Source organism: Anabrus simplex, chromosome 10 (assembly GCF_040414725.1).
Source record: "Anabrus simplex isolate iqAnaSimp1 chromosome 10, ASM4041472v1, whole genome shotgun sequence".
NCBI classification, from domain to species: Eukaryota; Metazoa; Arthropoda; class Insecta; order Orthoptera; family Tettigoniidae; genus Anabrus; species Anabrus simplex.
The window spans coordinates 9,858,099-9,871,701 of NC_090274.1; the positions used below are offsets into that span (position 1 = coordinate 9,858,099).

The following is a 13,603-nucleotide window of genomic DNA, read 5'->3' on the forward strand; positions in this document are numbered from 1 at the left end:
GCAGTCTTTTATTCATATCGTATTTCTTCCTGACCACTTCCAAGACTTCCCTTCTCCAGACTCCTTTCTTTGTGTTCTCATATTTCAGACATGCATTTCCAAGTTTCTCCAGTCCTGCAAATCGATGGTATGACATCATCTATTCAGCCCTTGCGTCTAGATTCCTATTGGCTGCCCTGCTCCACTCACTTCTTTGACACACTCTAACTAAACGTTATGTCCATTTAATATTCAGGAAAAATGATCCACCTCACCAGGATTCGAACTCCAGCATTCAATATTCACACTACAGCAAGTTATCCCGTGACTATACATTACTGTAGCGCGGTGGTATTGAGATCTTGGCCAATGAAATGCAAAAGAGAATGGACCTAGTAAGAACTATTCACACAAGTACAACGAATTTAGTATCTCGCTGAGTCCGAGGGTAAACAGATTAGGAAAGAAAGAAAGCAAGAAAGAAAGAAAGAAAGAAAGAAACAACGAATTTGGTTTAGTAATCACAATACTGTCCGCCTCTGTGGTGTAGTGGTTAGTGTGATTAGCTGCCACCCCCGGATGCCCGGGTTCGATTCCCGGCTGTGCCACGAAATTTGAAAAGTGGTACGAGGGCTGGAACGGGGTCCACTCAGCCTCGGGAGGTCAACTGAGTAGAGGTGGGTTCGATTCCCACCTCAGCTATCCTGGAAGTGGTTTTCCGTGGTTTCCCACTTCTCCTCCAGGCAAATGCCGGGATGGTACCTAACTTAAGGCCACGGCCGCTTCCTTTCCTCTTCCTTGTCTATCCCTTCCAATCTTCCCATCCCCCACCAAGGCCCCTGTTCAGTATAGCAGGTGAGGCCGCCTGGGCGAGGTACTGATCATTCTCCCCAGTTGTATCCCCCGATCCGATGTCTGAAGCTCCAGGACACTGCCCTTGAGGCGGTAGAGGTGGGATCCCTCGCTAAGTCCGAGGGAAAAGCCAACCCTGGACAATAAACAGATTAAGAAAGAAAGAATTACAATACTGTAATAATATGTTGAAATGGATAAGATCGAATTATTTCCAATATAGCAAAAATATCTTTGCAATTCCTAATTCGCTATTAGTATTTAATAAACTGCAAGTACTGTTCAAAAAGTAAATGCCATAACAGAAAATTACCGGTATAATAGGCAGTCCATTATATGTAATTAAGAACCGTTGTATAGTCAAAAAATTGTAATAAGATGATAATAATAATGTGAGCACTAGAAATAGACACCTAAAAGTAAAATTTAGCTTGCCAATAACCTAACCAGGGCGTAGGGCGTGGCGTGGCGGAAGGTCAATGGACTGGCAAGCCAGCCGGACTCGCAACAATGACAGAGCAACACCTCGTATTCTTCTTCTTCTTCTTCTTCTTGATGATTATGGGCTCCTATATTTCGCCCAGTAAAAAGTCCTGAGTCCGCCTCTGTGGTGTAGTGGTTAGCGTGATTAGCTGCCACCCCCGGAGGCCCGGGTTCGATTCCCGGCTCTGCCACGAAATTTGAAAAGTGGTACGAGGGCTGGAACGGGGTCCACTCAGCCTCGGGATGTCAACTGAGTAGAGGTGGGTTCGATTCCCCCCTCAGCCATTCTGGAAGTGGTTTCCGTGGTTTCCCACTTCTCCAGGCGAATGCCGGGATGGTACCTAACTTAAGGCCACGGCCGCTTCCTTTCCTCTTCCTTGCCTATCCCTTCCAATCTTCCCATCCCTCCACAGCATAGCAGGTGAGGCCGCCTGGGCGAGGTACTGGTCATACTCCCCAGTTGTATCCCAGACCAAGAGTCTGAAGCTCCAGGACACTGCCCTTGAGGCGGTGGAGGTGCGCGTCGTGATGAGGATGAAAATGATGGTGAAGACAACACATACACTCAGTCCCCGTGTCATTGGAATTAACGAAGTAAGGTTAAAATCCCCGCAGGACCCTCTGAACCGAAGGCCAGAACGCTGACCGTTCAGCCAATGAGTCGGACCGTTATGGAATAATTACCAGTCACAGCTTTTATTAATTTGTATTTCACAACGCGTTTCAGAGCTTATACTCTATTGTCACGTAGTGAAATCGTGACATTTAATTGTTGCTCTATTTAATACATAGTTGTTTTTTAAGAATATTATACTATTTTATTGAAGACAAGGGGCTATGTGCATTACGAATTTGTTACATCTACTGTATGTTGAGTCAACTATAGGTGTCTTTCATCTCGGAAATATTCAGTTGCTGCTGAAGCTTCGTTTTTAAATATTCATTTTCAATCTTATCAGTGAATATGTGTTAAGGATCTATTAATTGATACCTATAAATGTCTATAGAGTTTCCGAAATGTTCAGCTGTATCCCTTTTGGATGTGTGTGTAAAACATTGAGAGAATTTTGTATATTTAATGCTTAATGAACTGTGTCAAGTAGATGTGTGCCAACTGATGATTGTTCATGCTTGTTTAAATAAAATGCATATTATTATAAGCACTTTCAACATTCGTAAGACTCAAGGGCGTAGCCAAGGTGGGGGGAGGGAGGGGGGCGGTGAGTACTGGAGGTTAGAACCCCTCACCTCGCCAATGGAAGTTTTACAAAAGAAAATAAACAAGTGAAAATCGACTCAATGTGTTGCTCTTTTGAACATTCACAGACACATAAGTGTAAAAGCAACAGATGTCTTGAATCTATTTTCTAAGAAGCCTCGAAAGTTTGATTTTAGATTGAGAACTCAACATACCATTCATCGTATTGTTCTTAATCTGTATTTTAATGTAAGATTTTATAGTGTACTGCAATCTGAATATCAACAAAATTCACTTGCACCAGTGTCCTTATAATGACACTCGTCCATGCGCACAGCACACACTCACAAGCACCTACGTTGTGTTCTATCATCATTTTGTAATTATAACCCCCATCGGTCGATCGTGGTTACGCTACTGGTTGTTAAACTGGAGAACACTTTTAAAGGAGCTTGCTCACTTAAATTCAAAATACTGGTACTTGCTTGTGATTCACACAGAACTGAGTTAAAATACTTACCATCAGCAAGTTTGCGGGCAGATTTCGAGCTTGAAAGTCTCTCCGGATTTCCTTTGCTTTGAAGAAGAATCGATGCTCTTAAGTAAAGAAACACTTTTGTTTTGGCGATTGAAGAAATGCCTAAGGATGGGTATTTTATTGCACTTATCCCGATCGACGACCCAGAACAAAACGTATTGTTACCATTGCTTCTTTCGCGGCCCGCACTTGTAGACATGATATGGGCTTATGCCGTGTCGAGAAAACAAAGTACAACTCTTCACGTTTTGCAGAGAACTTTGCACCGCGCCTTCAGAAGAAAATCTAGACTGTTCACGAGGAAGTCCTCTACAATAATGAGGATTTGAATAAATAACGTCCTATTTCCCCTCACGTGCCCCCTGTGGGTGTTAAGAGAGCAAATACAGCACTGGCGATGCAGAAGTTGGTGATTAAATATTATGTTTTGCACAGCCCATACAAGTATTCAGTATCCACTGGACAAGACAATTGGTTTGCTTTGGTTATGTGTTGCGAGTGAAAAAGACTCTGTTTAAGTGTGTGTAAATTAATTTGCCACCATTAGTTTAGGAGTTTTTATTCTGCCGTAGTTGGCCATGACAATTATGTAGCAGGGACAAAGAGCTAGAATAACATAGAGGGGCTGTATGCCTGACATCAGCGCTCCCTGCGGAAGCAAGTTGATAAAGGGCAGCCATGTTAACGCTTGTCAAAACAAAGCGAGCTGACACGAGAACGTATGTTGAGGTGACGGGGAGATTGTGCATGGCAATTTAATTTCGTAAGTTTTAAGAAGTGAAAAGTCAGATTCTCGCTTTCAAGAATGCCAGCCGTATATGCTCATCGTACTAATCGGAGTAATAAAACCAAGGATATGTCGCATTTTAAGTACCGAAGTATTACTGAATGATAGCCGAGATCACTTTTTGTAATTTCTGTTTGTAATTAAACCCATTTTAATACTTATACAGCGAAAGTACTGATAGCCACGGTAATTATTTTCGGATAATATTTCATGTTTCCTTTTAAGAACAACGAATTAGCGCAACAAAGCGTTGTGAGGACGAAAAGAGATAAATGGTATCCTACCCAATACAGTCGCTTATGCTCTGTACATTTCGAAGATAAGTACATGTATGAAACAAATACTGACAAATGCAATTCCAACCCTATATCATTTTCCTTTACATTTACAAACAAATAAAATGGAACGCCCGCTTCCAAGGAAACGTAACCACGAAGTCACCTGAGGTGATTGATAACCTCCTGTTATTTGTAAATGTGATATGTGCATTTAATGATGTGCTTCAGAGTAAGACTAATTTAGTAGATGGCAGTGTAGTGAAACATTCCCTTCGTTGATTTTTTGCAAACCTTTATGTATTACTATTATTATTATTAATAATAATGTTATTGGCTTTATGTCCAACTAACTACACTTTTACGGTTTTCGTAGATCCCGAGGTGCCAGAATTTAGTCCCACAGGAGTTCTTTTACGTGCCGGTAAATCTACCGACACGAGGCTGACGTATCTGAGCACTTTAATACCACCGGATTGAGCCAAGATCGAAACTACCAAGTTGGGGTCAGAACGCCAGCGCCTCAACCGTCTGAGCCATTCAGCCCGACATTTATTATTATTATTATTATTATTATTATTATTATTATTATTATTATTATTATTATTATGTTCTTGTTGTTGTTGTTGTTGTTGTTGTTGTTGTTGTTGTTGTTGTTGTTGTCGCCAAGTTGTTGAGTAGTCTGTATATGGTGCTTGATAATGTTCCCTTTTTACAGACTTATGACAGGTAATGATTTTTTGGTACCTGTTTATCTTTTGACCTTGAAAGTTCATTTTTGTTGCCATATGGCATTGGTGGTGTATAAATCACTGAAGTTTGATATTCAGGTTCTTTATCCCCACCCCCTTCCATTCTGGTCCTGAAGGCTATTTGTTACTCTCTTCTTGTGCTTGGTCCTTGGTTTGAAGTAGGCCTATTTCGGTCGAACCTACACCAAGCATGGTAAATACAGTATTTTACTGTTGTTTGTGAAATGTATGCAGCCTTTATTGTAGATGTCAGTTGCATTGGTATTTAAAACTAGGCTACACATCATAATGGATAACTTTCAAGTTTAGGTACCTTTCAGCTAGTATGATATGGTAATGGGAAAAAATGATATGTCTCCTATATTATAATAAATAATTACATTAAAGTCCCGCTCCATGGCTAAATTGTTAACGTGCTGGCCTTTGGTCACTGGGGTCCCGGGTTCGCTTCCCGGCAGGGTCGGGAATTTTATTGGTTAATTTCGCTGTCGTCTTCACCATCATTTCATTCTCATCACGACGTGCAGGTCGCCTACAGGTGTCAAGTCATAGGACTTGCATCTGGCGAGCCGAACTTGTCCTTGGACACTCCCGGCACTGAAAGCCATGGTACGCCATTTCATTTCATTTCATTACATTAAACAGTTATACTGTAGAGATACAGTACTCAAGGGCATGCAATACTTTTAAAAGTATGATCAGAATGAGGTTGTAACCTATTGTAGGTCCCAATCCTTTTAAGGATTTCTCTCATAAATATTTATGTCCAAGGCTTTTATTGTAATTTACGCCCACAACAGCCAAGCAGGCTAACGCTCTTGTTCCGGTTTCGAGGCCCATTCGTATGTTACAGTTCGATGATTTCGAACTACCCTACAATCAGCTGATCGTGATGTTGGCCTCGTGCCGTAACATGATGAAGTAGCAGTATTCGCAGTCTATGATTGTTGATGCTTTAAGCTTTCGGCTAACGGCCTTTAATTCTGTCCCAGTGATTCTAACGTATTTTCTACGCTTTTTGTCATTCAAGAGCTACGCCCCCTTGCTTGTGACCACAGGAAACATGGCGGAGGTTCGTTCTATTAGCTTAACCCAGGCAGCGCTTCCGCCTTTCTATGTTATTCTAGCTCGTTGAGCAGGGAGTAGAATACAGATCTAGCCATAGAGTTAGTAAATAACTATTATAACTATTTGTTATACTAACTCTATGGATCTAGCTCTGTATTGAATTATGGGAGTGACGCCATATTGAGGTATTCAGCCAATAGCAGTGTTCCTTCACCCGCCTACTTTCCAAAATGTCGTAGTTTTGTAATATTTTGAAATAAAGTTACAGTAACTCTTTGGTGCGGGTTAGTCGGTTCCGTCAGTGGCAATAGACACAACTATCATTCCTACATCTTATACAAGGTAAGATTAATAAGCTTCCTTATCGTAGTTGATGGGACGTGCTATAGTTTTGGTGATGGTCGCTAAATGCAGCTGACATCGTAGAAAAAACTTTGTCACATGGTGTTTGGAGTCTTGTGAGAAGGGCAGTTCTAGTGTAGCATAACAATAAGAATACATAATCATGCTGACTTGGGGGTCATTTGCGCATACTCTGCACTACTACTGAAAGACATGCGATTATGTGAGGCCGAACTCCAACAATGCCTAACCAAGGACTTCGTGTTTTGTATAGGAAGTTGATCGAACCCGGATATAGCAAAGTGTTTCATTGTTATTGAACTGGTGGTAAAAGGATGAAAATTCTAGAGGTAGCATAGGTAGTATAACCAGATATACTTGGAATCTTGACGGAATATGGAATAAGGCATAGGATTGTGAAAGACATCACGATCAGTGAAACTAAGGCCTCTTTAAGCATCCTGTATCATCACCTATACCTTTTCATGATTATGTTTCAATTTTTAGATTATTTCACAATATATTGTTGCTTTATAGTTTTTTTTTTTTTTCCTACCGAATTATAGCGTATTTATCGTAAACCTTCCTTTGACCCTTTGCAAAAGATAGGTTAGACATCCAATATGGTGCTGTTCCGACGATGTCACCTGGAATAAATAGCCGTTGCCAACGTCGAGGAATGAAGAGGAGAGAAGACGATTAGTCTGGATTGGCTAGAATATTGGTTTGGACAAGACCATCATCGGTCTGGATAGGTTAAGATATGGTCTGAACAAGACCATGGTTTTGGGTAGGTTAGGATGTGGCCTGGACAAGACATTGGTCTGGGGGCACGCAAATATTAGGACCGTGAAGTGGCTGTTGCGTCTCGTGGAGTCCTGCTAAAATGTAAGGAAAAAATAACAATTTGAAACTGCCGGGTTTTCGCATTTTCAACAAAGGTGCAGCTTTGTGGGTACGTTATGCGAGCTCTATCGGGGGTAATAGAAAACACATCACCATCCCAGTTGACCAGTGTTGCCATCTTTAGGGTAATTAACCTAATCTAGCGTAACTTTTTCCTAAATAGAGTAATTTTAGGCCAAAGTTATTTTTAGGGTAACATAAGGGTAATAAATGAATGGAAAAATTAGAAACTTTGATTATGGAAAACTGAATATTTTAGTAAAGCACTATTTTACTACAAGTACAAAACAGAATGAAGCCATTCTTACTTCCAGTTCTGCTGTAACAGTTTTTTGAAGGGTTCAAATTTAACATAGACCTGAATACCATTTCTGCTACAGGTTACAAAATTTTATTTATGGTGTCTGTTTTCAGCTTATATCAATGGCAAGTTTTTATTAGCTGACTAAAAGCTCTGTGTACTGATGCACTTGATGACGGCACATGCATTAATAGGGAGATTAGTGTTCAGATTAGGGAACAGAAGTTGGTTTGCACTATTTATCAGAGAGAAAAATACCCCAAACATTTTTCCAATAACCTAAAAGTAAAACGCTTGGATAATGATTTAAACCTACAGATCCATGGTCAGTAAGGCTACGTTGCCTCCATTCACTGCCAGCAAAGACCTTATACTAGAACAGCAATGGCTCAACGTGGCGATCAACCACAAACATTGTACTTACGTATCACATTCCTATACTCTTGCTCACAAACATCTCGTAGTGTAATATTCGCCACTGCCATAACTTGCGAAAGCAGATCTTCCACTGACTCCACTTGGGACTCGTACATTCATCTGTGTTGTAATTTAAGTGGATGCAGAACCACTGCTACTATGTTTATATTCTGCTCCCCTCAGTGATGCAGCAGATGCGTGACACTTAAACATCTGATGGGGTTTTGCCTGTTGCATGGAAGCAGTATGTTTCTGGACATGGGTTTCTGTTCAAAATGTTATCTACTTGGTCTTCCCTCTACACGACTTCAACATTTCCTGGGTCCTACCGTGGTTAATGTTAATCTTACCGAAGAATCCATTGTAACAAAGAGATGAAGAATAGTAAATTCTGATAAACCTTGTATGAATAATATTTTAGTCTGCACCTTGGTCAGAATTAAAAAAAAAAAAAAAAAAAAAAGTATTTGTTTGTTGGTCATATTCAGAACAAGAAGGAAATGCAATTTCTAAGTTTCCAGCATGTCTGACTGTATTGTATGTACTGTACATGCATCATGAGAAAATAACTGAATAGAATTTAATCAAGATTGATATTTAAGGTCAGAGGAAAGGCACGACGGTGTTGGCTATAAATAACTATTTATGCTGGATGAAATAGTAGTTCAGGAAAAAGATCTAAAAGTTAATTCTGAAATATCTCCATTAATAGTAGTTTTGTTGATGAATGCTATATAAAAGAAACTGTGGAAAATATGCTGTGCAAATTGACCCTACGCAAATAATAACCAAAATATTAAATATTTTATTTTATTTATTTCGTGGTTCCTACCGTGATTAATGGTAATCTTACCGAAAAATCCATTGTAACAAAGAGATGAGAAATACAGTAGTAAATTCTGATCTCATTCACTTTTATCATAGTAGAAAGGTTCCCAATCCCAACACTTCAGTGTTTTGTCTGCCCTTAAATGGGCCGTGAGCGAACGTCTGCACGACATGTGCAGTAGGGAAGTTACCTTGCCCTCTGTCTGAACATTGGTGGGTAGTTATCCAAGCTATGGAGGCGCTGATTGGCTCTGAACAGAACACTGCTGAGTAATCCTCACCACTGTCTGTGGCTAGCGTATTCCAGCACTGCAATTTGGCAAGCGTATTATTATTCTTTGCAAGTGAGAATCTGAACCTTATTTCATTTCTCCATTCACCTGAACAATTACAAGGCTGACCTGTTGAAGACGGCCACAATAGTTAGTAAATGATAAATTTGAGAAAACTGACTCATTTGATGCAGAACTTGCAGGACAGTCGTACCGATGAACAATAAAAGTAGTGAGCTTGTTTTCTTCATAGCTTTTCTCCTCACATCCAGAGCTACTTCTTTTGCACCAGGCAAGAAGAAAGATTACAAAACGGTCACTAGCAGTGATCATCATCATCATCATCATCATTTCCCTTTATCCAGCTATAGCCGGGTAGGGGCAAATATGGTTCCTCTCCACTTTCCACCACTCCTCCTCCAACACTGTGTCCCAGTCCAGGTTTCTTTCTATAATGCTGCGTTGGATGGTATCCGTCCATCTCAATCGTTGCCGTCCACGGCCTCTCCTTCCTTGGATTTGCATTTCCATCACCTTTTTTGGCATTCTTTCATTGCTCATTTGCTTTATGTGCCCAAACCATCTTAGTCGGCTCTTCTCTATTCTATCATTCATTTTTTCCACAGTGGTATGATTCATAAATGAAGGGTCAAGCCCTAGCTTCCTACTCCCTTACTGAAGACTGGTGGCCATAGTGATGGGAAAACTGATAACCCATTGCAGTGTTCTGCCTTAAAGCAACTTCAGTTGCTGGCACAGTGACTTAGTCTATCACAATATTGCTAATTATATTTGCAATATTGTCAATCATTTACTGTATGTGCCTTCATAGTTATCTATAATTTTCTTACCGGGCGAGTTGGCCGAGCGGTTAGGGGCGAACAGCTGTGAGCTAGCATTTGGGAGATAGCGCGTTCAAATCCTACTGTCGGCAGCCCTGAAAATGGTTTTCCGTGGTTTCCCCGCGGCTGCTTCCTTCCCACTCCTAGCCCTCTCCTTTCTCATCATCACCATAAGACCTGTCTGTGCCAGTGCGACTGAAAACCAATTGTAAATATATATATCATTTTCACCACATATGGCGTCCGACTCGTTGGATGAATGGTCAGCGTACTGGCCTTCGGTTCAGAGGGTCCCAGGTTCGATTCCCGGCCAGGTCAGGGATTTTAACCTTCATTGGTTAATTCCAGTGGCCCGGGAACTGGGTATTTGTGCTGTCCCCAACATCCCTGCAACTCACACACCACACAGAACACTATCCTCCACCACAATAACACGCAGTTACCTACACATGGCAGATGCCGCCCACCCTCATCGGAGGGTCTGCCTTACAAGGGCTGCACCCGGCTAGAAATAGCCACACGAATTTTTTTTTTTTTACCACGTATGGCGTGTTTCTGGTGTATGTTTCAAAGCACACAAGGTGACTGTTCCTTCAAGTTTCACCTAGAAGCTCAGATTTACAAGGATTTTCATTTTCTCTTAACCATTCAGCAGTGTGCTGGTGGTTGTTAAAATACTTGAGAACTTCATTACATGCATCACAAGATGACACACATTTTTTTCAAGGTTTCTTCTCCGATCAAGTGAGATACAAACAAATTTTAATATCTGTTTGCGAAAAAACATTTCACCAATGGCACTCGGAACTGGCTAAGCGCAGTGTCAGACTATAGACAAGGTGGTCACTTCAGGTATTGATAGACCAGTACAGGAATTATGTACGAATATGGAAAATTTGGGAAAATATGACTCGCTACTCTGGGTTTCAATTTCCATCTTTCTCAGGAAATTCCTTCTTTTTTTTCATCGTTCACTATGAAACAGTCTGAGTTTATTATAAGGTCTTGCAAAAAAGGTACACCGCAAATGCTGCTACTCACCGACATCTGTCTGATGTTTTTGCTGAATTACTTTCGTCCATATATCAAGCAAGTTCTTTTGTTTTGTTGGGCTTGGAAGAAAATTCCTAATGCCTGGTATTTTATTGTATCCCAGTCTACAAACCAAAACAAAACATTCTGCATACGGTAATTTTTGTTTAACAAACATTTATAACTAAAGTGTACTTTTATTTATTTACATAAAAGAGCACGAATGCAGATTTTTAAGTAAATACATATTTTTAAAATAATTCTGCCATAAATACATATTGTCTGATCTTCCAATCAAAACATTTCTGACAATGGAGACTGCTGCCTAATGAAATAGTCTTGGGAAAATGAACCAATTGTGGATACAATGTGAAAAAGAAGAATTGCCTTTTTCAGCCACATAGTAAGACTACCAGAGACCAGACTACTGACAATTATTCAATATCTTTTGGAAAAGTAAAACCAAGAACAACTGGTTCGTTGAGGTCCAGAATGATTTAGAAGAGCTGAATATAACAATGAAACAAATTGCAGAGAGAAAAGAGAAGAGGATTCTAAGAGACTAAAATTAAAAACAGTGAAACGAAAACAGTACACCATTACAGATGAAGAGAGGGTGGCCATGTCAGAAAAAATGAAGAAGTTCTGGGAAGAGAAGAGAAGTTGAGAAATCATTACAACTAATATTGTGAAGACTGTAGTGTATATGGATTGATTTAAGTGCTCCAATGTGGTGTAAAGTGTGTAAATAAATAAATAATGCATATTTATGATAATTCTGCTAAAATATATAAATTGTTACTTTTTCTTTATTCATATTTTTAGTTCAATTCAGTTCACTCAGTATACTCACTTCAAATACTTTACATATTAATGAAAACACAATATGAATTAATTTCTTTCTTAAATGTATTGGATCATGCTACTGACTGCACGGGCTGACTTCCTCATTCTCTCTACAAAGGAAGATCTGTGAAATGAAGCAATGCCCTTGACTCGAATGTTATTCAGTCATTGGCATTGTCTTGAGTAACTCAATACCAGTACATAACTGGTTATAATGTTGAAAGTGGAAGTAAGTGCTCATCCTTATTTGCAGTAATATGTTGCTGAATTTGGTGGAATTTGTACACGTGAAAGAAAAATCCTCTTTTCGAAAATAAGGGAAGTCTGTAAATGTGTTTCAGTAATATCAAGTCTTGCAGCATTTAGCAGGTAGGGCCTAATAAACATAGAATGGCTGCTTCACATGCAGCCTCTATACAAGTGAATTTATGCAACTTCTACCTCATATTCCTCAGTTTCAAAAGTTGCATGTTAATGCAAAGTTTTCCTTACATATGATATTTTATAGAAATTGAAAAGTTTAGAGCTTAGACAGTTTCTCACAAAATACATAAATTTTAATACACCAGAAGAATGAGCATTAAGAAAATTGTATATCCCTGAGTGTTACAAAGAAGTACTAGGGAAGATCAGGCAGAAATGTGACAATGAAATAAAAATTTTAATGAAGCGTGTAGGTATCACCAAACTCGAGCAGTAGAAAAGTGCAAAATAAGGTAATTTTGCTAGAAAATAGTGAAATAGTTTCCAAGCTGTGTTTTCTATTAACGTGCAGTTGTTGTGGCTGAATGGCATCAAATTTGATAATGTTTTGTTCTTACTTATGGGTGTTGCTGTGTATATGATGAAAGGAGCAGAAGGCCTTTCTGCAAGCTTTCCAAATGTGATAGACGTAACTTTTCTTTTTTTCTTTCTTTTTTTCCCCCCTTGGTTCAGGGTACTTACAGGAGTTAGACAAGGCTGTAATCTTTCACCTTTGCTGTTCGTAGTTTACATGGATCAACTGCTGAAAGGTATAAAATGGCAGGGAGGGATTCAGTTAGGTGGAAATGTAGTAAGCAGTTAGGCCTATGCTGACGATTTGGTCTTAATGGCAGAATGCGCCGAAAGCCTGCAATCTAATATCTTGGAACTTGAAAATAGGTGCAATGAGTATGGTATGAAAATTAGCCTCTCAAAGACTAAATTGATGTCAGTAGGTAAGAAATTCAACAGAATTGAATGTCAGATTGGTGATACAAAGCTAGAACAGGTCGATAATTTCAAGTATTTAGGTTGTGTTTTCTCCCAGGATGGTAATATAGTAAGTGAGATTGAATCAAGGTGTAGTAAAGCTAATGCAGTGAGCTCGCAGTTGCGATCAGCAGTATTCTGTAAGAAGGAAGTCAGCTCCCAGACGAAACTATCTTTACATCGGTCTGTCTTTAGACCAACTTTGCTTTACGGGAGCGAACGTTGGGTGGACTCAGGATATCTTATTCATAAGTTAGAAGTAACAGACATGAAAGTAGCGAGAATGATTGCTGGCACAAACAGGTGGGAACAATGGCAGGAGGGTACTCGGAATGAGGAGATAAAGGCTAATTTAGGAATGAACTCGATGGATGAAGCTGTACGCATAAACCAGCTTTGGTGGTGGGGTCATGTGAGGCGAATGGATGAGGATAGGTTACCTAGGAGAATAATGGACTCTGCTATGGAGGGTAAGAGAAGTAGAGGGAGACCAAGATGACGATGGTTAGACTCGGTTTCTAACGATTTAAAGATAAGAGGTATAGAACTAAATGAGACCACAACACTAGTTGCAAATCGAGGATTGTGGCGACCTTTAGTAAATTCTCAGAGGCTTGCAGACTGAACGCTGAAAGGCATAACAGTCTATAAT

The 13,603-nt window shown here is 39.8% G+C and overlaps 1 long non-coding RNA gene across 1 annotated transcript in view; it reads left to right on the forward strand.

Annotated features, from left to right (window-relative positions):
• The first annotated feature begins 6,154 nt into the window (after positions 1–6,154).
• The window catches only part of LOC137502430 (uncharacterized), a 156,579-nt gene continuing 149,130 nt past the window's right edge, over positions 6,155–13,603 (forward strand). Inside the window, exon 1 of the long non-coding RNA XR_011018791.1 lies at positions 6,155–6,274. This is a non-coding gene — a long non-coding RNA (uncharacterized lncRNA). The remainder of the gene's footprint in view (positions 6,275–13,603) is intronic.